The sequence below is a fragment of the Bos mutus genome, chromosome 16 (assembly GCF_027580195.1).
Source record: "Bos mutus isolate GX-2022 chromosome 16, NWIPB_WYAK_1.1, whole genome shotgun sequence".
Taxonomy (NCBI): Eukaryota; Metazoa; Chordata; class Mammalia; order Artiodactyla; family Bovidae; genus Bos; species Bos mutus.
In genome coordinates, this window is record NC_091632.1 from 40,890,270 (window position 1) to 40,916,431 (window position 26,162).

General features: G+C 47.1%; 1 long non-coding RNA gene across 1 annotated transcript in view; it reads right to left on the reverse strand.

Annotated features, from left to right (window-relative positions):
- The window catches only part of LOC138991267 (uncharacterized), a 45,999-nt gene that overhangs the window by 8,582 nt on the left and 11,255 nt on the right, over positions 1-26,162 (reverse strand). Inside the window, exon 2 of the long non-coding RNA XR_011467268.1 lies at positions 7,896-8,099. This is a non-coding gene — a long non-coding RNA (uncharacterized lncRNA). The remainder of the gene's footprint in view (positions 1-7,895; positions 8,100-26,162) is intronic.

Consider the following 26,162-nt stretch of genomic DNA (forward strand, 5'->3'; position numbering starts at 1 on the left):
TTGTCCCAGTTATATTTGTTGGGTGAGGGTTAGAGTTCAGCAGAAAATCCAGGAGGACGAGGGCGTCAAACGCATGGATAACTCTGGACATGGCTCTTTCCTGTGTCCTTTAAAGACTGTAATTGTGGATGATTTCAGCTTCCATAGAAGCCCACACAGGAGAAGCCTGGACCAGAGAATTCCTGAGAGTTCTTCCTCTTCGGTGATGGTTGAGTCTGTGAAGGGCTTACTAAGCCAGGGGTTCTGAGCCTGAGGTCTGATGAGCTTCAGTTCAACCATCTGTGGCCAAGATAGTTTTCTTTCCTCTGAACCCGTGAATAGCCAGCATACATCTTCAATTCGAAAGGGAACAGAGAGGAACTTGGGAACGAAGGAGAAAAATGCATCACACCTGGACAAACAACTCAAAGCAGATGGTCCATGGAACAAAGATCAGCCATGCTATGTTCCTATAGAAATGCTCACATATTGTTCAGACAATCATGATGAACTGCTTACCGTCTCCCCCAGGAACTGAAGGAGAGGAAATTGGTTCAAATAGCAACAGGAAGTTTACATTACAGTAAAAAAAAATTTTTTTTTAAATCCACCCACAGTAAGCAGTCCTTGATAATGTTATTGTGTCTCTGGGAGGATGTATGTGTTCTGGTACATGCTCGCTCAGTGATACAGAGATTCTTGCCCGTACATCTTGTGTGGGCTCAAATCCCAGTGCTTTGAAATTCAGATAGATCAAAACCTCACTGAAACCTGTGTAGGAATCAGCGTCTCAGATGAAAACTTAAATGGTGACAGATGTCTGAATGTTTGCCTGAGCAAATAAGACTTCGGCACTCTGCCCATGTTTGGTGTCACTTCTCGAAAAGGCTACTTTGGCATTTATTAGGCATGACATCATTTTCTCTTTTATGAGCTGAAAGGATGAAATATCAAGAGAAGGAATTAAATATATGGGACTGGGGGCTGGGAGACATTTAACTACAAGGACCTTCCTTATGACTGTGACATAAGGAGGCTGATCCACCCAGCCTTTGCCTTGTTTGGACAGTGACTAGGCCATTAGAATTGTTTTTGAAGCAACTAGAAATAGAATCAATTGCTGTTTGCTGTGATATCAAAAACATATGTCTTGGGCTGGGAAAAGAGAGAACGAGGAAGCAGCAAACAATTAGGGAGTATGTTTTAATCTGGGTTGAGCTTTGGAACATTTACATTAGTAAATGTATATTCTAAAAACAATGTTATACTTTAAAAAAAATAATCCTTTCTATGAGAAACATGAAAATACAAAGCCACCCAGAACAGGCCTTTCTACAGAGCCTGGTGGGTGATCATAAGGCCTGACATTGGGGTGCACCTAATGAGGCCCTCCAAACAGCCCTAGTGTCCTGATCTTATCCTTTTAATCACACCTATTGTCATTCCAAACATGGCAGGGGAGCAGGAGAACTTCTTTGGGTAGCTTAATTGACTGCTGCTGCTGCTGCTAAGTCACTTCAGTCGTGTCCGACTCTGTGAGACCCCTGAGACGGCAGCCCACCAGGCTCCCCCGTCCCTGGGATTCTCCAGGCTAGAACACTGGAGTGGGTTGCCATTTCCTTCTCCAATGCGTGAAAGTGAAAAGTGAAAGTGAAGTCGCTCAGTTGTGTCTGACTCTGAGTGACCCCATGGACTGCAGCCTACCAGGCTTTTCTGTCCATGGGATTTTCCAGGCAAGAGTACTAGAGTGGGGTGCCATTGCCTTCTCCGAGCTTAAATGACTAGGTAGCTATTATTCTCCCGCTGCTCTGCATCCAGCCTCGAAACAGGGTTAGTGCCTGCTTAAGGAACATGATTAAGCTGGAAGCTAAAACAAATATCCATGAAAAACATCAGACCCAAGAGAGCTTTTTTTTTTTCAATTTATTTATCTTTGGCTTTGCTGCAGGCGGGCTTTCTCCAGTTGCAGCAAGTGGGGGCTACTCTAGTTGTGGTTCAAGGGCTTCTCATTGTGGTGTCTTCTCTTGTTGCAGAACGCAGGCTCTAGAGCTCTCAGGCTTCAGTGCTGTGACACGTAGGCTCAGCACTGGGGCTTGTGACCTCCAGAGCACAGGCTCATTAGTTGTGGCGCACAGGATCGGTTGCCCCGTGGTACATGAGATCTTCCCAGGCCAGAGATCAAACCTGTGTCCCTGGTATTGCAAGGTGGATTCTTAACCACTGGACCACCAGGGAAGCCCAGAGAGAACTCTTGAGTTACAGGAAATTTGGGTCACAAATGTTGGTGAGTGGAAGGCCCACACCTTGGGAGCAGTGAGCCCAAGCAGGAAGCCCCTATCACTATCCTCAGAGAGATTACAGGAGCTGGAGCTACCTGAAGAGAAGAGGAACAGAAAAGGAAGAAAGAATAAGATGTAGACCAAGGAAGGAAGGTGAGGGAGGAGATGAAATCTGGAGTTGATGGCCTTGGGGGAGATAGCTTTTGTTGCAGGGGAAAAAGAAGAGCTTTAGAGTGGGGTATCCTGTGGGGTCCTGTGCCAAGCAATTCCAAATACAGGACTGGCCAATTGACCAAGCTGGAGATAAAGTCTTAGGAGTCATCCTCCTGGAGATGCAAAGTTGAAGTCCTAAGAATGGAGGGGTCCAGTCAGGAGTGAGAATGCAAGGGACCCCGAATTCCTCCTCTCCCCGCTTTTTCTCTGTTCCCCTCTTCCTTCCTTCCTTCCTTCCTTCCTTTCTTGTCTATCCCCTCCCCAATTTTTTTATTCTCTTACCTCTCCCTTTCCCACTTGCATCCCCCTCCTTCCCATTCTTCAGTATTTGATGGGTGTTGTTTGGTTTTTTAGGGCTTCCCTGGTAGCTCAGACAGTAAAGAATCTACCTGAAATTCAGGAGACCTGGGTTCAATCCCTGGGTCAGGAAGATCTCCTGGAGAAGGAAATGGCAACCAACTCCAGTATTCTTGCCTGGGAAATCCCACAGACCAGGAGGCTGGTGGGCTATCGTCCATGGGGTTACAAAAGAGTCAAACATGACTTAGTGACTGAGCACGCACACATGCATTGGATTTTTATAAGATCTTCCTATTTGTGTTCTGCTATTTCAGTGCATATACTTCTGGTAAATTTTACTTGGGAATAATTTAAAATTTCCTGAAAATCTGCAAGAATAGTACAAGGCGTACCCTTTGCTCAGGTTCATTCATTGTTTACACTTTGCTCTGTAGGCTGTGTCATTCTTTCTCTACCACACACACACACACACACATCTGAAAGTGTTAGTCATTCTGTCAAGTCCAAGTCTTTGTGACCCCATGGACTGTAGCCCACAAGGTTCCTCTGTCCATGGGATTTCTCAGGCAAGAACACTGGAGTGGGTAGCCATTTGAATCAAACCTGGGTCTCCTGCATTGCAGGCGGATTCTTTACCATTTCAGCCACCAGGGAAGCCTGCACCTGGATTCATATTTTTTCTGAACCATTTCAGAGTTAAGTAGGAGGCACTGTGCCTCTGGACACTTCAGCATGTGTTTGCCAATCACCAAGACATCCTCGGATACCACCACCCTACAGTGACCAAGATCAGGGAACTTAACGTAAAGAGAAAGCCAGGATGCAGTCCACAATCTAAACCGGAATTCCACTGGCTGTCTGCATCTTGTCCCCGCAGCTCCTCTCCTGGGTCTGAGACCGAATCCTGGATGGCGGGGGCCTTAGTCATCCTTTCTCTTCCGCCCACACCTTGAGCACCTGGGCCTCTGATCTACCAGGTCTTAGTGAAAGGTCACCCTGTGACGCTCCTCCTAATACGGGTCCTGAGCCCTTCCTGCAGCACTTTGCTCCCTGGCTTTATCAGGTTATCTCTTGGTCCACATCCTCTTTTATTATCTCTTCCCTTTGACAGCCGCGGATACAGCCTGGGGGCAGGCGGGATGGACATCCCAGGGACCCTTCTGGGACTGCGTGACCCTGGGCAGCTTAGCCCCAGCTCAGCCATTTGTGAAATAAGGATGATGACTGCACCCATTTCACTGGGGTTTCTGGGGAACAGACGGATGGATCCATTGTGAGAACTGAATGACTCCAAATGAGTGAGTGCTTGGCACACACTATGTACCCAGGAAACAGAAGCTGTTCTCCCTTCCTCCATCCTTCATCATTACCATCCTTGTCATTGTTTAGAAAAAGTGCCTGGCACAGAGTAGATATCCAATAAAATATTTGTTGGACAAATGGGTTTAGGCAGAAGTGGTGGGAGGCAAGGGGGAAAGAAGAGGATGCCAAGAGAGCATGTGGAGCTGGACCCGTGATTTCATCAAGCCCTTCCATTCTGCAAATCCCACCATTGGGAGTTGCATGGTTCCCAATGATGCAAGAATCAATTACACACAAGGAGATGGGATGCACTGTAACGGGCTCACATGCATAAAAGTGTTAGGGTGCAGGTTCCTTCACCAGAAGGACTGGTGGAGCAGGGATGCATGTTCAGGGAGCCCCTTCTGGACTGAACTGTGAATTATCAGGAACAGATCGGTCTTTGTTGTCATCATCACAGCTTGGCAAATTGAGCACTACCTAGCTCACAGGCAGACAGGATTATCCTTACTTTGCAGGTATGGAGTCTAAGGCTCCGAGAGACAGTAATAGATGAAAGACCTGAGGTTTAGCCAAAAATCTAGGAAGGTGAGGGCAGAGTCTGTAGTGGGGAGTGAGAAGCATCTTCCCCTAAAACTGGGAGCAAGAAGAGACAGGGAGAAGCAGCAATTCTCGGGGATTACTAGAGCGTGACTGGGGGACCCAGCTGTGGGTTCAACTGCCTTGTCCTATTCAGGTTTTCTGAGAGACAGGATGGAGAGAGGCCCTGAGGCCAGAGAAGCCTCCCCATCATAGGACCTGGGGGATTTTGCTAGGAAGAAAATTAGAGGTGATCAGAAGGTCTGCGGAGAAGGCAATGGCACCCCACTCCAGTACTCTTGCCTGGAAAATCCCATGGACGGAGGAGCCTGGTAGGCTATAGTCCACGGGATCGCTAAGAGTTGGACACGACTGAGCAACTTCACTTTCACTTTTCACTTTCATGCATTGAAGAAGGAAATGGCAACCCACTCCAGTGTTGTTGCCTGGAAAATCCCAGGGACAGGGGAGCCTGGTAGGCTGCCATCTATGGGGTCGCACAGAGTCGGACACGACTGAAGAGACTTAGCAGCACAAGCAGGTCTGAGCTGATGAGGCACCAGGCTCTGTGTCTCGTGAGGACTTTCTGTGATTGGGAGCAGGAGTAGGGGGGCCAGGGAGGAGGTTCAGTGAATAGCAGGGGTCCTCAGAGCTGTGGGGAGGGGGGTGGGTACATGGAGGTGGTAGAGTCCAGGCTTCGTGGTGGAGAGAGGCCCCAGTGCCCGGATGGACTCCCACACGCTGAGTCAGTGCCCCTTGTTGATTCAGGCAGGAGTTCGTGCCCTCCGTAAACTAGGAGTGGTCATGACCTAGGAGGGAGGGGGAGGGAGGTCCAAGGCCAGAACCTTTGGACGTGTCCAAGTGCAGGGAGGAGGGAGGGGAAAGGCAGCCAGGTTAAAGACAGGCAAGAAGTAGCTGGAGAAGCAGGAGATGGCTGTGCTCAGAGACCACCTGTGGGGAGGGGTCCACTCCAGAAGCTGGTCCCAGAGATGGGCTGAGGGCAGGGCATGACGGGGCCTGGGGACTCCAAGTGTTTTGTTTACCCACCCAACGTCAAGGGGTGAAGGTCTGACCTGGAAAGAGGAGGTGGTCGATACTAGTTAACATGTAAAATCGGGGAAAAGCAAATTGAATCACACCCAGATTTTCCCAACTACCCCTGCCTGCCAGTCCCCAGCCCTCACCTCTCACCTGATGACAGAGGGGTGGGGGCGGGGATGGGGCTGCCCCCACCCAGACCTGACTTCACAGGGTCATCACTGAATCGTCCGTCTAGCAGTTTCATTCCAGGTAGTCTTGAATGTCACTGAGCCCCCGGGAACAGAATCATCTCGTGGACTTCTGAGCCCTGACAGCTTTATTGATTTTTTTTTTTTTTAACTGACAGTTTTAGCTATCTGATTTGATGAGGGTGAAGAAGAGCTCAGGACCCACGTCTTCTTCTTTTAGCAGTTGTTTTGATCTCACCCTGGCGGAGGTGCAGGGAAATGCAAACCACTTCCTTCTAGCATCCCTTTTTGATTTTGGAAAGTCCCTTGGACTGCAAGATCAAACCAGTCAATCCTAAAGGAAATCAACCCTGAATATTGACTGGAAGGACTGATGCTGAAGCTCCAAACCTTTGGCCACCTGATGTGAACAGCAGACTTATGGGAAAAGACCCTGATGCTGAGAAAGACTGAAGATGAGGGGGTGGCAACAGAGGATGAGATGATTGGATGGCATCACTGACTCAGTGGCCATGAATTTGAGCAAACTCTAGGAGATGGTGAAGGACAGGGAAGCCTGGCATGCTGCAGTCCATGGGATTGCAAAGAGTCAGACACGACTGAGTGACTGAACTGAACTGAGCTTCTTCAGCACCCACTGGAGAGAGGAGCTAAAAAGCTTTTTTTTTTTTTTTTTGCTGAGCAGCATTCAGGATCTTAGTCCCTGGGTCAGTACCCCTTGCATTAGAAGTATGGAGTCTTAACCATTGGACCACCAAGGAAGTGCCTAAAAAGCTTTTTAAATTCAGGTCCACAGAGGAAGATTAGCTGGATTGTCCTGTGATGAGGGGGGCATGGCTCACACAAGGTGAGAGAGGGCGATTTGGCGAAAGCTTCGGTATGCTGCAGGAAGTACCAGGCTTCAGAGTGAGCACTGGGAGTGCAGAGGGGGTCCTGGCTGCACACAGCGCCTCTGTTGGGAAGGTTTGGGCTACACTTGACCTTGAGAGTGGCTGGAGGGTGCCTGGGGCCAAGTCCTCAGAGAGCTTGGAAGATTTGGGGTCCGCAAGGCCTGGAGGGTGACAGTGATGTTCAGCCAGAGATGGCTGGGAGAAGAAGACCTGTGGACCAACCATGGGGCCCCTTCTTTTTGTCTCGGATTCTTGGATAAGCTCTTGGAGGAACATAGTGTCCTGGTAGTAACTGAGGGTGCTGCCTTCCTCATCCTGTAGAACAGGATATGGCCGTTTGGGTACCCAGTTCACAGCTTGCCTTGCCCCAGAGCTGCTAAAAGAAGTCTACACATGAGTCCTGATCTATACTCGAAATGTTCAAACCACTTTTCCCACATTTTAAATGTTTCCTGCATTTCTATTCTTTTATTGTGAAAAATTTCAAACACACAGAAATAGACTAGAACTCACCCAACTCATGGTTAATGTTGTTTCAACTGTACCCTCCCCCTCGCCCTTTATGTCTTCCTCCTCTATGATTACTTTTATATGTATATAAACTTTTTAACGAAGTTTACTATCAGTGGTAACTCACTCCAGTATTCTTGCCTGGAAAATGCCATGGACAGAGAAGCCTGGCAGGCTACAGTCCATGGGGTCGCACAGAGTCAGAGATGACTGAGCACAAGCAATGTTAGAGGAAAGTACACAAACCATAAGTGTACAGCTCAATGAACTTTTGCATCCTCTCACATCATTTCAAAGCCACGGTGTTGTATTATTTCACCTACCTATTTCATCCTTAAAGATTTTTTTGTTGTGGTAAAAAATGCTGCTTTGAGATTTAGCATCTTAATTATTTTTAAGCAGACACTTTGGTAATATGCACCATGCAACAGAGCTCAGAGAATCTTTTCACCCTGCAACACTGACACTCAATTTCAAATCCTTTTTAACAAGCATCGGGGGAGAGATAAGCTGTCTCAACTGCCTGAAAAAAAAGATGTGTGCATCCTTCTTATGTCACAGCACCTGCCAAGGAAGACAGGGAAGGAACACACAGCGGTCATGATTATATATACCTGACGCCAGAAAGGCTCTGTAAACAGGAGGCCGACAGCACGCGCTGCTTGGCGGGCACGCTCCCTGGAGGCACAGTGATTATGGGGTGGACGGCACGTAGGAAATGAGATGAGGTCAAGGCTCCGCGGCCTGGTGGCCGTCACCTTTGTTCCTGGGGAGTGACTTGTTGCTTGGTTTCACAGCAGTTAGCAATGCGCTGTGGCCTGCAAAGAATGAAGGGAAGAGTTGATGAACGTGTTTCTAAAGGGAGTAGAGGAGAGTGCAGAGTCTTGGCTGGTTTTCCCACTGAACCGAAGGGTCTTTGGCCCCCACCCCCACCACATCTGGGCTGGGCAGTGGGAATGGCTGAAGCCAGGGAAACTGTAATCCTTCAACCCTATTCTATCATTCCTATTTACATTCTATGTCCTCTCTTTCAAGAATATTTTTCTGACATTTGCCTTCTGGCAGAGCTGGGGCCCGTGCGTGGGAGTTGTGGGGAGGTGGAGTTGGCTGGAAGCAAGGAAGAATTTTCTTAGTCAGAGTTGTCCAAAAATGGGACAGCCTGACTCAGAAGGCAGTGTGTCCCCAGCCTGGATAAAGTCCCGGAGAGGTCCTTTCAGGGGAGCACTCCCTCTGCTGTGACCGTCATGTGCAGAAATCAAGGATGACCACCCCTTTCTGAGCGCCTACTGTGTGCCAGGCATTGCTCTCCCGTGTTTGTGTGGACTGACCCACTTCAGCAAATAGCCCATTGTAAAGATAGGGAAACTAAGGCCCGCAGAGGCTTACTGACCTGCCCAGGCTATGGGTCACGACTGCTAAGTCACTTCAGTCATGTCCAACCCTTTGTGACCCTATGGACTGTAGCCCACCAGTCTCCTCTGTCCATGGAATTCTCCAGGCAAGAATACTGGAGTGGGTAGCCATGCCCAAGCTGACGCTCTGCTAAGTGAGGGAGGCAGGATCAAGAGCCAGGCAGTTTACTCCTCTCCCTCAACCCTCCGCCCCCCACCCCCGCCCCTACTGTTTGTAACTCTGTGAACCGTGACCTCAGGTGAACACCCAGCTGGGTGACCAGCTGTTGTCTGCTAAAGTGAGCTGAAACGGCAGTTGACTCAGCATGCAACATCCGGTGAGAAGGCCGGAGGACTGCCACATTCCAGACCCCACAAGTAACAGGGGCTGTGTTTGCTCAGATCTGTGTCTAAGTGACAGGTGGACTCCAGGGCCCAGACCTCCCAGCCCAACCGTCCAGCTAGCAATGCCCTTCTTGACCCCTAGGTCTGTAAACTGGCTTCTTGCCTCGTTCCTTCAAGTTTATCCTCCAGTTTCAGGAATCCATCCCAAACTACCACCACCCATTCCCCGAGGCTGAGTCCTTGCCTTGGTCATCTGCCCAGGTCTTGGTTTCTCTGAGAAAGCCTCAGGGTCTGGAGAGGCAGTTAGGCCAGCCTTGGAATCTGGGCGTGAAGCCTGATTCTCCCACCCCCAGGGGAAGGTTGCTTACACATCTGATTCCTCAGGCAGGAATCCGATGCCTGTTTCATAAGACTGTGGTGACGATTACCAAGTGATCACATGGGAAGTGGCCAAGCTCATGGCAGCCTCTATGGATGACAGTCACCTCCATCATCTGCTTCTATTGACGGAGGGGCTCGTCCTGAGCTCAGTGCTTGGCACTGAGCCCCTAGGTTTGTTGAACAGTTGCTCAGTTGTGTCCAACTCTTTGTGACCACATGGACTGAAGCACACCAGGCTTCCCTGTCCTTCACCATCTCCTGGAGTTAGCTCAAACTCATATCCATTGAATTGGTGATGCCATCCAACCATCTCATCCCCTGTCACCCCCCTTCTCCTCCTGCCCTCAATCTTTCCCAGCATCAGGGTCTTTTCCAAAAAGAGTCAGGTGGCCAAAGTATTGGAGCTTCAGCTTCAGCATCAGTCCTTCCAATGAATATTAGGGTTGATTTCCTTTAGGATTGACTGGTTTGATCATCTTGCTGTCCAAGGGTCTCTCAAGAGGCTTCTCTAAAAGAATTCACATCCACAAAATCTGAGGAAGAAGGTTCTTGGGCATGAATTTGCCCCTCAGTGGGAGCAGGGAACCTACTGCTGCATGTGCCATAGCTGGGTAGAGCTAAGTGGTTCCTTTGAACAATTCTCAGAATCAGAAAACTCGGCTTTTAGCTCCATGGCCCACTGTTTTAAAATGAGAAATAACTAGAAAATCCCTAAAACTCCTCCTAGCTATAAAAATGTTCTGGTTCATGATCAGGGGAAGGAGGAAAATGTGTATGTGATAAAATAAAAATACTTTCTGCAGTGGCCCAAGAAAAAAGAACAAAAGTAATTTGCCTTCCAGTTCAGCCCCACACTGTTGAAAATTCCGGCTCCTGCACAAGGCACCTCCTGGATTTCTCCTGCTCAGATTGCACTGTGGTCCCTGAGGGACATTTCTGAAGTCCCTGACAACAGATTCCAATCAGGTGAATTGGCCGTAACTTTACACCATGCAGGCTTCCTGGGAGCCTGGAAATCTTAAACATTTATGAGACAGTTAACAACAAGCGAATACTTCTCAAGCTTTATCCAAGGTTGTGTTTCCCCTGCAGTATCATAAAATAGGTTAAAATAATTTTTCTGATTTTGCACTTGGGATAACTGAGGTACAGGAAGGTTTAGTCATTTTTCCAGAATGTGTCAATAGAGAGAGAAACTTTGGGTCTTGGAATTGGCTAGATCCTTGCTAGCTAAGCAAGCTGTGGGATCTTTACCCATTGCATCTTTGAAGAGAAAAGAGTTTCTTCTTGCTTTCCCTCAAATATTTTCTCTACATTGCTGCACCTGCTATACAACTGGAAAAGATTTCTGAGGGGTGAAGTTATTATAAAGCCTCTGTCTCCTCTCTGCATTTCAAGACATCTTAACCCTGCAGCCAAACTTTCATTCACAGTAAAGGAATAGCTTCCTTCATTGCTAATTTCACTGTCTCAGGGCATAGTTTGGGCCAGAAAGAATAACAATATGGGTGTTTTTAACCACTTGAAGCATCTGTTGTTATGACACAATCTTTAAAGCCTTTGTTAACTTTTCTGATTACGATCACCACCATACATTCTTTCCCACGTGTCTGGTCCTTTACTGGGCCAGCCCGACCATCCAAAATTAGAAGATTTCTGAAATCCCAACCATTCTCTGTCCCAAAAGATGATGAGCTTTATGATTCATCGGTGGAACTGGGCAAAGAACTGAAGGACAACTGGTCAGGTTGGAAGGACATGAGATAGAAACATTGATACCTGGATTTTCCCCAAACCCTTTCCCAACGATACAAACCAACGCAGCCTTGAGTGTAGGAAGCACTTGCCAAGATAGGGAAATCTCACAGGCAAACTCTGCAGATCCCCTGTGTTTGCTAACTTTCTCTCCCAAGTTTTAAAACTTACTGACACATTTAATGAGGTGATAATACTCTGTCTTAGAAACTATGCCCCAGTGGGGGAAAAAGCAAAAATAATTTTAGGGAACTTCAAATTTGAGTCTCTTATGAAAGGAAAAATCTCCGTCACAGATTTGGATAGGAAAAAAGGGACTTGGCTGTCAGATGTGGGTCATGTTCTCCACGTGAGTTTGGATGGACCAAGGCACCCGGGAAATCTACTATCTGAAGTCAGTAAGGTTACAGTGTCCTGAAGATCTCCTCGCTGGGAAATTTGACAGTGTCAAGGACATGGAGTAGGGTCAGTATTTTCTCAGTGACTTTGAATTTATGTGATGGTCTGGAAGGGCAGATTTCAGTCACCACTCAGGAACTTTCTTATATCTTTTCTAAGCTTATTCCGAGATCTTTTGGAGAATGACAACCATGAAGGCTCCCACGCTCACAGAACGCACATGGCTCACTATCAGTAGCATGGTGGGCCCTGGGATCCACATGATCCCAGGATACGATTTAGGTTAATTTAGGATATGACGCTAATTTAGGCTATGATGCTAAATTAAGCCTCATGCTTTTAATTCATTTCCCAATAATAAAAATTTTTTTAACTTTATTTTATTGTATTGAACTATAGTTGATTTACAATGTTGTATTAGTTTCAGGTACACAGCAAAGTGATTCCATTATATATATTATTTAAATTAAAAAAATTTTTTTACAATGCTGTGTTGGTTTCTGCCATACAAGAATGCAAGTCAGCGATAATTATACACACACCTCTCCCCGCATCCCACCCCTCCAGGTCACCACAGAGTGCCAGACTGGGCTCCCTGTGCCACACAGCAGCTTATATATATTCTTTTTCAGATTCTTTTCCCTTATAGGTTATTATAAGATATTGAGTATCATTCCCTGTGCTGTATAGTAGGTCCTTATTGGTTACCTATTTTATATATAGTAGTGTGTATCTGCTAATCCCAAGCTCCCCATTTATCCCTCCTTCTCTCCCCTCTCAATAACTATAAGTTTGTTTTCTATGTCTGTGGGTCTCTTCCTGTCAATAACACAAAAGTTTTACAGAGTAAAAATCCCGGCACATCGTCACAGAGAGGGTTCAGTCGTTCTATACATGGCCTTCCTTATTCAACTCCGCCTAACGGCAGAAGGGATATTCACGAACCTCTCCTTTTATTGTCCACCAAGCCCAGGATCTGAGATGCTGTGCATTCTCATGCAGTAAGTCTGGATCCTTTTCTGCTCCTTTCCATTGCCAATAATCATAAAAGCTGTTTGTTGCCAGGAAGCCATGAGATCTTGTATCTCCCACTCTGGGTTTTCAGATCATAAAATGGGCTTTGTCATGTGCTTGGAATCATAAGATGCTTTTAGAGCTAGAAAAGATCTTGAAGATCACATTGCCTAATCTCCTTTCACAGGTGAGAAGTCAGGCTTGGATCAGGTGACCCTGGGCCTCTGGCTGTAGTGGCCAAGCCCACAGGACTACAAGGACCCTGGCAAGCGAGCGCGGTAGACCAGCTTCCTCCTGTAGCCCATGTGCGCTGGATGAGAAGGAGCACACGAAACACAGACAGCTCTAAAGTACAGGAACCTGAAAGCACTGGCCAGGCCAGGCTCTTTAGCCAAGGTGAAATGACACCCATTGTAGGAGTTAGGGCCCGAGGCAGGGCCACTGCCTCATTTATCAGGCCCCAGGGCAAAGTAACAATGCAGGACTCCTTGTTCAAAGAGCAGAAAGGGGTTTCCCTGGAGGCCCAGAGGTAAAGACTTTGCCTTCCAATGCGGGGATGCGGGTTCAAACCCTGATTGGAGAGCTAAAATCCCACATGCCTCATGGCCAAAAAACTTAAAACCAGAAGCAATGTTGTAACAAATCCAATAAAGATTAAAAAAAAAAAAAAAGGCAGGAAGAAAGCGGTGTCTTTTCTCCCATGGTCTCTGTCTCCTCGTGCCATGGTGTTTTCCATTTGCTGTTTAACAGGAGTACTTCTTCAGTTGCGGGGTAGGGGTGGCACAGATGGATCTGGGAGTACAGACCATCCCCTACCAGGGGCCTGGGAGCCCTTTGACTTTAAGAGGGGGGTGATTGTGTGTCCCCAACCCTGACTCTCCTCCCACCTGGGACCAGGCCCCACCGGTGGTAGAGGGTATCAGTGGTCACTGGACAGGGGCAGAGAAGGGGATCTGGGTCCCACAGGGCACCAGGGGACCAGGAGCACTAGGCAGCCAAGGACCCACAGGAAGTGGACCAGAAGATCATGTGTGCGACTCCAAGCCCCTGACATGCGCTTCATTATCCCACTGAACCTCATTCACAAACCACAAGATCAAGGATAAAATTAGTAAGTTCAAGACCACAGTCACAGAACATGAAACCTTGTGCACATGGTCTCCTCTGAGCATAGGAGCCAGTGTGTCTGATCCTCACGTATTCAGGCCAGAGGTAAGTAGGCTGGGACCTCTACCATGGCCCTGGGCTGACAGAGGCCGAGGTCCTGCAGGGATGCAAGCTTGAGTCTTTCTTAACTGCGGCCTCTATCTACAACCTTTCCTGGGAGGGTAGGGGATGGGGCTCCAGCTCAGACCAGCATGACTTGGTGATGGAAGATTTGGGGGTGGACCCTGTCTGGGCTTCCCTGGTGGCCCAGATGGTAAAGAATTCGCCCGCAATTTGGGAGACCTGGGTTCGATCCCTGGGTCAGGAAGATCCCCTGAAGAAGGGAATGGCTACCCACTCCAGTATTTTCGCCTGGAAAATCCCGTGGACAGAGGAGCCTGAGGGACTATAGTCCATAGTGTCGCAAAGAGTTGGACAAGACTTAGCAACTAACAAACTTTTTCTGTCTCAGGTGGTGGCTGAAAGAATTCTCAGGTTAGCAGGTGAATAAAACAGCTTATCAAAGCTGATATCACCCTTAGAAGGAGCACTCTTCTGAGAGGTAGAGAAATGGGGCTGCCAAGGGCCCCATCCCATCCATCTGAATCCTTCATTGGGGAAACACAAGTTTTGCCATTCGACCCAGGGATTGAACCTGGGTCTCCCGCATTGCAGGTGGATTCTTTACCATAAGCCCCCAGGGAAGCCTGAGTTTTGCTATTTAAGATGGCATCTTCTGACAGCACAGACCTTCCCTTCTCAGTCTTGCTGGACCCTAAACTCCCTGCTCTTTGCTGGGCTAAGTCAGTGTTAACACTCATTTGATGGAGCCATGGGATTTAACCCTGAAAGACCCTACTGAGAAAGACTCAGAATGGGGAACCCCACTCCTGAAGTCACCTCCTGCCACAAAATGTTCCCCAGGAAAGAATCTTCTGTTTATTTGTTCATTAAGCATCATGGAGTCCAGGCACTGTTGGAGGTACTTTACAAAAATAGGTTTGCCTTGATCACAACCCTGCTATTATTCCTGGTTTTCAGATACAGAGAGAGAGGATCAGTGATGACCAGAGAGGTTAAAACATGAGCTCAGAGAACGGGGAGCTGGTTGGGATATTGGGATTGGCATATATACACTGCTTCCCTGAAGGCTCAGAGGTAAAGAATCTGCCTGCAATGCAGGTGATGAGAGTTCTATCTCTGGGAAAGGAAGATCCCCTGGAGGAGGAAATGGCAACCTGCTCCAATATTCTTGCCTGAAAAATCCCATGAACAGAGGAACCTGGTGGGCTACAGCCCGTGGGGTCACAAAGAGTCGGACACAAATGGGGCTTCCCTGGTGGCTCAGAGGTTAAAGCGTCTGCCTCCAATGCGGGAGACCCGGCTTCGATCCCTGGGTCAGAAAGATCCCCTGGAGAAGGAAATGGGAACTCCAGTATTCTTGCCTGGAGAATCCAGTGGACAGAGGAACCTGGGGGACTATAGTCCATAGCATCGCAAAAAGTTGGACAAGACTTAGCAACTAACAAACTTTTTCTCTCAGGTGGTGGCTGAAAGAATTCTCAGGTTCAGTTCAGTCCAGTCGCTGAGTCGTGTCCGACTCTTTGCGACCCCATGAATCGCAGTACACCAGGCCTCCCTGTTGTCCATCGAGTCAGTGATGCCATCCAGCCATCTCATCCTCTGTCATCCCCTTCTCCTCCTGCCCCCAATCCCTCCCAGCATCAGAGTCTTTTCCAATGAGTCAACTCTTTGCATGAGGTGGCCAAAGTACTGGAGTTTCAGCTTCAGCATCATTCCCTCCAAAGAAATCCCAGGGCTGATCTCCTTCAGAATGGACTGGTTGGATCTCCTTACAGTCCAAGGGACTCTCAAGAGTCTTCTCCAACACCACAGTTCAAAAGCACCAATTCTCCGGCGCTCAGCCTTCTTCACAGTCCAACTCTCACATCCGTACATGACCACAGGAAAAACCATAGCCTTGACTAGACAAACCTTTGTTGGCAAAGTAATGTCTCTGCTTTTGAATATGCTATCTAGGTTGGTCATAACTTTCCTTCCAAGGAGTAAGCATCTTTTAATTTCATGGCTGCAGTCACCATCTGCAGTGATTTTGGAGCCCAGAAAAATAAAGTCTGACACTGTTTCCACTGTTTCCCCATCTATCTCTCATGAAGTGATGGGACTGGATGCCATGATCTTTGTTTTCTTAATGCTGAGCTTTAAGCCAACTTTTTCACTCTCCTCTTTCACTTTCATCAAGAGGCTTTTAGTTCCTCTTCACTTTCTGCCATAACGGTGGTGTCATCTGCATAGCTGAGGTTGCTGATATTTCTCCCGGCAATCTTGATTCCAGCTTGTGTTTCTTCCAGTCCAGCGTTTCTAATGATGTACTCTGCATATAAGTTAAATAAGCAGGATGACAATATACAGCCTTGACGAACTCCTTTTCCTATTTGGAACCAGTCTGTTGTTCCATGTCCAGTTCTAACTGTTGCTTCCTGACCTGCATACAGGTTTCTCAAGAGGCAGGTCAGGTGGTCTGGTATTCCCATCTCTTTCAGAATTTTCCACAGTTTATTGTGATCCACACAGTCAAAGGCTTTGGCAAAGTCAAGAAAGCAGAAATAGATGTTTTTCTGGAACTCTCTTGCTTTTTCCATGATCCAGCGGATGTTGGCAATTTGATCTCTGGTTCCTCTGCCTTTTCTAAAACCAGCTTGAACATCAGGAAGTTCACAGTTCACGTATTGCTGAAGTCTGGCTTGGAGAATTTTGAGCATTACTTTACTAGCATGTGAGATGAGTGCAATTGTGTGGTAGTTTGAGAATTCTTTGGCATTGCCTTTCTTTGGGATTGGAATGAAAACTGACCTTTTCCAGTCCTGTGGCCACTGCTAAGTTTTCCAAATTTGCTGGCATATTGAGTGCAGCACTTTCACAGCATCCAGGAAAGAATCTTGCGTTTATTTGTTCGTTAAGCATCATGGAGTCCAGGCACTGTTGGAGGTACTTTACAAAAATAGGTTTGCCTTGATCGCAACCCTGCTATTATTCCTGGTTTTCAGATACAGAGAGAGAGGATCAGTGATGACCAGAGAGGTTAAAACATGAGCTCAGAGAACGGGGAGCTGGTTGGGATATTGGGATTGGCATATATACACTGCTTCCCTGAAGGCTCAGAGGTAAAGAATCTGCCTGCAATGCAGGTGATGAGAGTTCTATCTCTGGGAAAGGAAGATCCCCTGGAGGAGGAAATGGCAACCTGCTCCAGTATTCTTGCCTGAAAAATCCCATGAACAGAGGAACCTGGTGGGCTACAGTCCATGGGGTCACAAAGAGTCGGACACGAATGGGGCTTCCCTGGTGGCTCAGAGGTTAAAGTGTCTGCCTCCAACGCAGGAGACCTGGATTCGATCCCTGGGTCGGGAAGATCCCCGGGAGAAGGAAATGGGAACTCCAGTATTCTTGCCTGGAGAATCCCATGGACGGAGAAGCCTGGTAGGCTACAGTCCGTGGGGTTGCAAAGAGTCGGACACGACTGAGAGACTTCACTTTCACTTTCATGTAAAAAATAGATAACTACAAGCAGGAGACCCAGGTTTGATCCCTGGGTCAGGAAGATCCCCTGGAGAAGAAAATGGCAACCCACTCCAGTATCCTTGCCTGGAAAATCCCATGGACAGAGGAGCCTGGCAAGCTATAGTCCATGGGGTCACAAGAGTCAGACATAATTTAGCAACTAAATAACAACAGCAACTGAGAACCTACTGTATAGCATAGGGAAATTTACTCAAGGCTCTGTGGTGACCCAAACGGGAAGGAAATCCAAGAAAGAGGGGATATACTTATATGTGTGGTTGATTCACTTTGCTGTACAGCTAAAACTAATACAACATCGTAAAGCAGTTATATTCCAATTAGAAAAAAAGAAAGAAAGAAAATGGGGAGCCAGGAGCCATTCCTGGTCAGCTCCAGACCCTTAGCCTCTGGCTCCACTCTGCTGCTCAGTATTCATGTTGGGGGCTCTAGGCCCCCACCATGAAGACAGGTAATGCAAGCAGGACTGTCTCTTTATCAGCTTAGTTGCCACATGGGCACAAGGCCTTGGGTCACGGAGCAGAGCCAGTTTCAAGGATGATAAGTTTAGGAGATTCTGCAATAGGCCACCTGCAGGAGGTAGAGAACTACAGTGCCCACCTGCTGCCTTCTCAGCTTCTCATGACAAACTGATGTTTGCTTGGTGAGCATCTCAGGGACCCTTCAGAGCCTGTGTGGCACCCACTCCACCTGCATCTGGTGGGTATGAGGATCTCACTGGCGACCTTGGGGAATCTGAGTTTTCTTTCTTCCAGGTGAGTAACTATGAGTTTGTAAATAACTCCTGGGGGGTGTCCACTGCTCAACATTGCTTTGGGCTATTGGCCTTGAAACAGCGACTACCCACAGGCTGCAGAGGGGATCCTACCTAAGGATGGAGCAGGGGGGCTGGGGGATAGACAAAGCCGCTGACAACCTCTGCCCAGTGAGGCAGGCTGGTGACTGGTCCCGTCTCTCTGCTCATGAGCCCTGTGGCCAGGCGCCCAGAGGTGGGTGGAGTGAACAGGTGGCTGTTCTGTGGAACATAAAAAAAAAAAACCTGCAAAGCATGTGTTGTGCGTTCAGGGAGAGTTGCCAAATTCTTGCCCTTGGAATAATTTTTCAGGTCTTTCTATTAGAAAAAGGCTTAATTTGGAGAGTGAGGAAGAATGAAGTCCAGGAAGGAATAGCCAAGTTAGCATAAAGCCCCAGGGTCTCTGAAAATCAGAGAGGAACTTTGTTCATGGGAGCCTGTTCTAAGGACAGAGCGCCCACCCTCCCTTACCCCCGTTTCCGCAAAAGGAATAATCAGAACCACAGCTGAATTCACGGAATTCAGGCTGGCACATCTGAGTATAGACACAAGCGCCCCATGGACCTCTCACTCCAGCTCTGAGAAAACAGGATTGTGTTTACGTGGTTGGTCTCTGCACGCCCAGTGCCAGGGCAGCCCCCAGACTTGGGGGACATGCTGACTTGGCACCAAGCACTCTCCACCACCCTGTCCTCGTTAGCCCTGCTCAGGCTCAGCAGCCCAGGGAACTCTGAGTCATCCGCCTCCTTCTCAACCACGACATGTTTCTGGGAATGTGAGAGCACTCAGCGACGTGACATTCCTTAGCTCGTAGTAGGAAGGCACCTCCCCACTTCCTTTCTCGTCACGTTGCATCATCTTTCCCAACAGGACCAGACAGATTTACTTGAAACTTACATGCCTTTAGGAAAGAAGGACCTGAGTCCACGTCCGAGCCCCACCCTCTCTTTATAGAGCAGCCCGGTTATCCTGCCCTAGAGGAAGAGGGCAAGTGTCATGAGCAGCCTTTGCAGGGATAAGAAAGACATACGTGACGTACGTTCTGCGCTCACCTCATCATCATGAAAAAGGGACGCGACAGTCAAGGCACTCGTGTGTCACAACACACAAGTACATGGCACCTAGTTCACCCGTATCAGTTCGGGTGGGGTATCTCAGTTTTAAAAAAATTCTACGCACTTGTCATCTCAGAGTAAGTCTCAGAAAGGTAAATGATCTCTGCGAAACTTTGGCCTGTGGGTAAACTTTTGAACATCGACATCCTGGGAGAATGTTATTTATTAACAATGCAGTTAACAGGCAAACACTGGGGGTTTGTGGACAGGAGCTGGGGCGGGGGTGGTGGACACAGAGGTGACAGAAAGTGAATCTGTTCCCACGAGGGCGCAGAGTCATGATGGGGAATGGACCTTCCATGGCATGCAGTCGAGGGCAGTGGGGTGGAGGGAGGGCATGGGTGGGGCGCAGGGGAGGGGGCACTGAATGTCCCGGGGGAGGGCGGGGAGGAGCAGCTGCAGGAAGGATGTTTGAACCGGGCTGGGAGATGCTGAGATGGGGTACTGGTGTCCATTCGGGTGATGGGACCACCACAGAGAAGGTGGGAACTGTGCAGGGAAGATGGACAGGAGGTGAACACAGAGATGGGGAGGTGGCAGCCAAGGTGGGTGTGTGCAGAGTGACCAAGCTGGAAACAGGCACAGGCCAGGGATCCGTGCAAAGACAATTCAGGTTTTAGTTTGTAGATGGTCACAAACCATTAAGAGTTTCGAGTGGATGAAAACCTCCAGAAATTTGGCCTGGGAAAAGCTGAGAGTGGGAGGCCATGTCTGTGCCACAGGTGGGCTGGGACTGCGCTCGAGCAATAGCAAAGGCCAGAGAAGGCGAGAAACAGTGATCACGGTGACAAAGCGCATCAGAGCTCATCCCTTAGAGATACTAAGCACTTCCTGTGTCGTTTCACCATCAGAACCTCGGTCCTAAGTGACAGTTCTATCAGCCCATCTTACAGATGAAGAAACTGAGGCTCAGAAAAGGGAGGGAACTGCTTCCGGACACATAATGTGTCAGCAGCAAGGCCAGCATTTCAGTTGAGGTCAGCCTGACTCCGACCCCACCCCGTATCATGGAATAACAGAACTGTTCACCACCCAGTTGTGGGAGGGGTAGGGAGGTGTTCTGGTGGCTTCTGCCTGGGTGCCTCTGAGGCAAGATGACAGTGGGTAAGATGGGGGCAGGCATGCTAAGGAGGAACAACTCATAACTAATCTGATTGGGACCAAAAGAAAACTTAATACCAGCAAAATACCATGGGTGGTATTCACAGTCTGGGATCAAACCTATAAGCCTGGGGCTCATATAAAAGGTGAGACCAGAAGTGTCCACTTGATACAAAGGAAGATTGTTTCTATCTCGGGGGCAGGAAAGCAAAGTGCAAGCAGAAATGCAGGAGCACGGCTTCAGAGCTTGTAACATGCAGGGGCTGAGCTCCATGCTGCCATTTGTTGCTCCTGCTATTGTTTAGTCGCTCAGTCGCATCCAGCTCTTTGCGACCCGTGGACTGTAGCCTGCCAAGCTCTTTTGTCCATGAAATTCTCCAGGTAATAATACTAGAATGAGTTGCCATTTCCTTCTCCAGGGGATCTTCTTGACCCAGGGCAAAACCGTGTCTCCTGCGCTGGCAGGTAGATTCTTTACCGGTGAGCCACATGCCCCTGCTGTGCCTTCTGACAACCAGCCCTTCTGCTACTGCCATCTTGAGTTACAGGTGAGGAAACAGAAGCTTGGAGACATTAAGTCATCACCTGAAGCCATACTGTCAGTAACAGTAAACCTGGCACTTGAGCCACAGTCTGACTCCCGAGGGCATCCACATAGACAGTTGTGGGACAACGTTACCCAGCAGGGGTTATCAAGCAGCACCGGAGTGGCAGGCTACCCACAACTCCTCTAGCTGCTTATCCGCCTCCTGTCTGTAGTTCATAAGCACTATTTTTGTAATAGAGACAAAAGGAGTTTTATAAAAGCAAAATGGTGGATGTGCAGTTGGATAGACTTTTTGGAAGACAATTTTCCAACCTCCATGAAAACTTGGCTTATTCTTTGACCCAACAGTTCTATTTTCAGAAAAAAATAAAAGGAGACCCGCAGAGCATCTACCTAGAGATGTACGTACAAAGCAGCAGATTAGAGGCAATTCAAAAATATCATCAATATCTAGTAATAAAAGGTTGAGATAAATTTTGGCTCAGCCATACGGTTGAATTCAATACCAGGTAGCATTAAAAAGGATTACATCAATTGAAATGGGTGTGTAAAGGTTATTCACGATGACGGCACTTCCCTGGAGGTCCAGTGGTTAGGACCCCACACTTTCACCATTCAGGGCACGGGTTCGATTCCTGGTTGGGAAACTAAGATCCTGCATGCCGTGTAGTATGGCCACAAAAAAAAAATTTTATATGATATATTAATGTATGAGGAAAATACACTATAAAACATTATGTACTAGTTGATCTTATTTGTGTTTAAAGAATTCGTTCATATGAATACATTCATTAAACAATTCAGCTTTTTAGAAAGATAGCATGCAAATATTTAGTTCTAATTGTGACAAATGTTCATCAGAAGAGGCTGCACTGAATGTATGTGACGGGGAGGAAATTCAGTAAGAGTTGTAAGGGTGTATGTCAAAATGCTTTGTGGCTTTAATTATTCTTTTTTAAGAAATGTTTTCTTTTATATTGGAGCATAATTAATCTATAAGGTTGTGTTAGTTTCAGGTGTACACCAAAGTGATTCAGTTATACATATACACAGATCCACTCTTTTTCAGATTATTTTCCCATATGTTATTACAGAATATTGAGTTAGTTTTTCTTTCCATGGTCGGTGGTGGTATAGTCACTGAGTCATGTCCGACGCTTGTGACCCCATGGACTGTAGCCCATCAGGTTTCTCTGTCCATGGGATTCTCCAGGAAAGAAGACTGGAGTGTGTTGCCATTTCCTTCTCTAGGGGATCTTCCCAACCCAGGGACCATCATCTCCTTCATTCCAGGCAGTCTCCTGCATTGCAGGCAATCTTTATCGACTGAGCCACCCTCTGTATTTTCTAGTTTTTCTTCCCAACAGCAAAAATGGGTTACTTGGGGAGAAATATTTAATTTTAAATAAAATTTAAAACAAAAAGGAAAGAAACTGAGGTAGAAAGAAAAAATTAAGGGTATGTGAATTCAAGGGCTGATAGAGAAGAGACTTTCCAGAAGGTAGTAGATAGCATCAGCTGCCTCTGAAAGATTCAAGGGGATGAAGACCAAGATGAAGGAAGGAGGTATATATGGAATCTAAAAAGAAATGATACAACTGAACGTACAAAACAGAAAAAGATTCACAGACTCAGAGAACAGATTTATGGATGCTGGGAGGATAGGGGAAGGGATAGTTAGGGAGTCTGGGATGGACAGGTACACACTGCTATATTTAAAATGGATAACCAACAAGGACCTACTGTATAGCACAGGGAACTCTGCTCAGTGTTATGCAACAGCCTAGATAAAAAGGGAGTTTGGGGGGGAATGGATACACATTCATGTATGGCTAAGTCCATTCGTTGTTCACCTGAAACTATCATAATATTGTTAATCGGTTTTACCCCAATACAAATAAAATGTTTTTTAAAAATGAGGGAAGAAGGGAGACACACATGACCTCACCCAACTTACAGAAAATATTTATTGTTACTTATCTGCAGCCACTTTCCTGTCTCAGCTCAGACCTCCATTCTCCACTGAGTCCTTTCAGCTTCCATTACCTGGTTACGGAGCTTCCCAGGTGGCACTAGTGATAAACAACCCACCTGCCAGTGCAGGAGATCCAAGAGAGGCAGGTTCAATCCCTGAGTCAGGAAGATCCCTTGAAGTGGAAAATGGCAACTCACTTCAGTATTCTTGGCTGGAAAATTCCATGGATAGAGGAGACTGGTGCGCTACAGTCCAAGAGACCACAAGGAGTCGGACACAACTGAGTGACTGAACACTATAGCATTACCTGGTTATTCTGTGGGTGGTTCAGGCTTGGCATTAAAATTGCCTACACCCTCCACCCCTTCATTCCAGCCCCCAAATAGTCAGGCAGAAATACAGAAACCAGACTTATTCACCTACACTCTCCATCTTTCAGGCTACGCCACCATCCACCCAGAGCGGCACCCTAGATTCCTCCCTCCCCTCTCACCATACACATGTAAATGATCCTTAAATATCTCTTTGACTAAGCTCTCCTCTTTAACCTTGAGGGTACAGCCTTAGTCAAACCTTCCTCATCTCTTGTGTGTACTGATTCACCTACTCCTTAATCCATCCTCCACACCTTCATCAATTCTAAACGCCATTGGACCATTTGACTCACACCTGACACCCTACTCCCATTCTGTCAAGAATAAATCTAACCTTAAAATATTGCAAATAATGAAGCAATAAGCATCTGTGTGCATACAATTCAGTTGTTTTCATTCAAATTATTTCCTTGGGATAAATCCACCCTTCTGATATTGAGAACTAATGCACCCCTCCAGCATTCTTCTCCAATATAAACGTTTTTAGAGTTTGCAGGGAAAATAAATTTTAATTTCTGTGCCCTGACTGCCAGAATTTTTTTCTCCCTTTCATGTCAGGTCTAAGTTACCTTTTTATCAAGAAAAAAATTATTTTCATTTTAAAGCATGATATATATAAGCACCTTCCTCCCTCTAGTTTTTGATTTTGCTTTTACACTCACACTGCTTCAGGTTATAGAAAGTGAAAGTTGCTCAGTCGTGTCTGGCCCCCATGGACCATACCATCCATGGAATTCTCTGGGTCAGAATACTGGAGTGGGTAGCTGTTCCCTTCTCGAGGGGATCTTCCCAACCCAGGGATCAAACACAGGTCTCCCACATTGCAGGCAGATTCTTTACCAACTGAGCTATCAGGGAAGCCCCTGAGATCACAGAAACTTTTCTCCAACTGGCAGGCATTTCAAAAGCTTTGCAATGTGATGATTTCTCCCCAGTGAACTCTTAAAAATTGGGACAGGGATGAAAAGGAGATTGGGCTTACTTTCTTCTAGGTGCTCCAAGTTAATAGCTTTTTAAAAATGGGTAGAGTCATCTATATTCGGAGAGTAGTTGACTCTTACTAGCCTAGTGGGTCATTTTCTCTTTTTGAAAAAGAAGAATGTCATGGGTGAGGTCCCTGGATCGGGAGATATGGAAAATCTCTTCTGAATTGACTGTAGCCATTTTGGGCAAACTTTAAACTGCTTGGGATTGACACCAGGAGAAAATGACAATTGAATGAATGACTGAGCCATTCTTCCTCACCCTCTATAGAATCATCCAGGAATATCCTGAGCAAGGAGGCCAGGACCATGAGGGCTTATACCTGCTGAATGGATTTAGACGATTGTTTTGGGGGTAGTGGAGAGATTTCAGAACCTGGTTCATCAATATAAACCATCAAATAGAACTTGCCATCTCTAGGTCAGATACACATTTTTAGTGACATAACTTTTCCTCAGATCAGGAATACTCTGTGAAATGGTGTTTTTAAATGCCTTTCTCGCAGAAACAGACTCACAGAGGTAGAAAACAAAATTATGGTTACCAAGGGGGAAAGGAAGCGGGGGCAAATTGGAAGTATAGGATTAACAGATACACACTACTATATATAAAATAGATAAACTATATATAAAATAGATAAACAACAAGGATCTGCTGTAAAGCACAGGGAACTATAGTCAATGTCTTATAATAACCTGTAATGTAAAAGAACATAGATAGTGTAGAATAGATAGATAGATAGATAGATAGCTCTTCATTTGAAGGTCTGATGCTAAAGCTGAAGCTCCAATATTTTGGTCACTGGATGCAAAGAACCAACTCATTGGAAAAGGCTTGATGATGGGGAAGAGTGAGGGCAGGAAGAGAAGGGGGAGCAGAGGATGAGATAGTTAGCAGTATGGACTCAATGGGCATGAATTTGAACAAACTCCGGGAGATAGTGCAGGACAGATGAGCCTGGTGTGCTGCAGTTCATGGGGTCACAGAGTGGGACACAAGTTATGGACTGAACAACAAAGATAGACAGACAGATCTAAATCACTCTGCTGTACACCTGAAACTAACACAGTGTTGTAAACCAACTATAGGTCAATTATAAATACCTTTATCAAACCCCTGCAAGCCTCTGACCTGCTTTCTCGTCCTCACAGATGACCCAAACATCACCAAAGAATGCCTCTCTCTTCTGAGACAAACAACCCACCTACACTTGGCCCAACCTACCTTCCTTGCTCTTTTGCTCAGTTAGGGTCCCTGCCCCAGGGACTTTGCACAGCTACTGACTCTGCCACAGGCTCTCAGGCGACACTAGCGATAAAGGATCTGCCTGCCAATGTAGCAGACATAAGAGATGCAGGTTGGATCCCTGGGTCTGGAAGATCCCCTGGAAATGACAATCCACTCCAGTATTCTTGCCTGGAGAATCCAATGGACAGAGGAGCCTGATGGGCTACAGTCCATAGGTTTTCACAGAGTTGGATACAACTGAACGACTTAGCACACACACCCGTGGGCTACCTTACAAACCAGACCTGTCACTCCTTGTCTCCAATGCTGTTACCGTGGCCAAAGGTAGACCAAGTCTGGTGGACCACTCAAACACTTCCCTCTGTGTGACCTGCCTCCGCTCCAGCTCCACAAAATTCACATTCCACACAGCAGCGGGGATGACTGTCTAATAAGCTAAACAGAATTACATCACAGGCCTGCTCATAGCCGGGCATGACTTACGGTTCCAACCTCCCATCTGTGCCTTCCTGTGCCACCTGGTCCTGACCTGGTTCTCCTGTCTCTCTCCTCATCCACTCTGCTCTGGCCACTCCGGCTGCTTTGCGGGACCTCAGCGACTCCAACCCAGAGGTTGTTCTTTCTGCTGGGAAAGCCTCACACGACCACCCCCTTTCTTACCCAAATGAAAGAAAAGTGAAAGTTGCAACTCCAGGCCAGAATACTGAAATGGG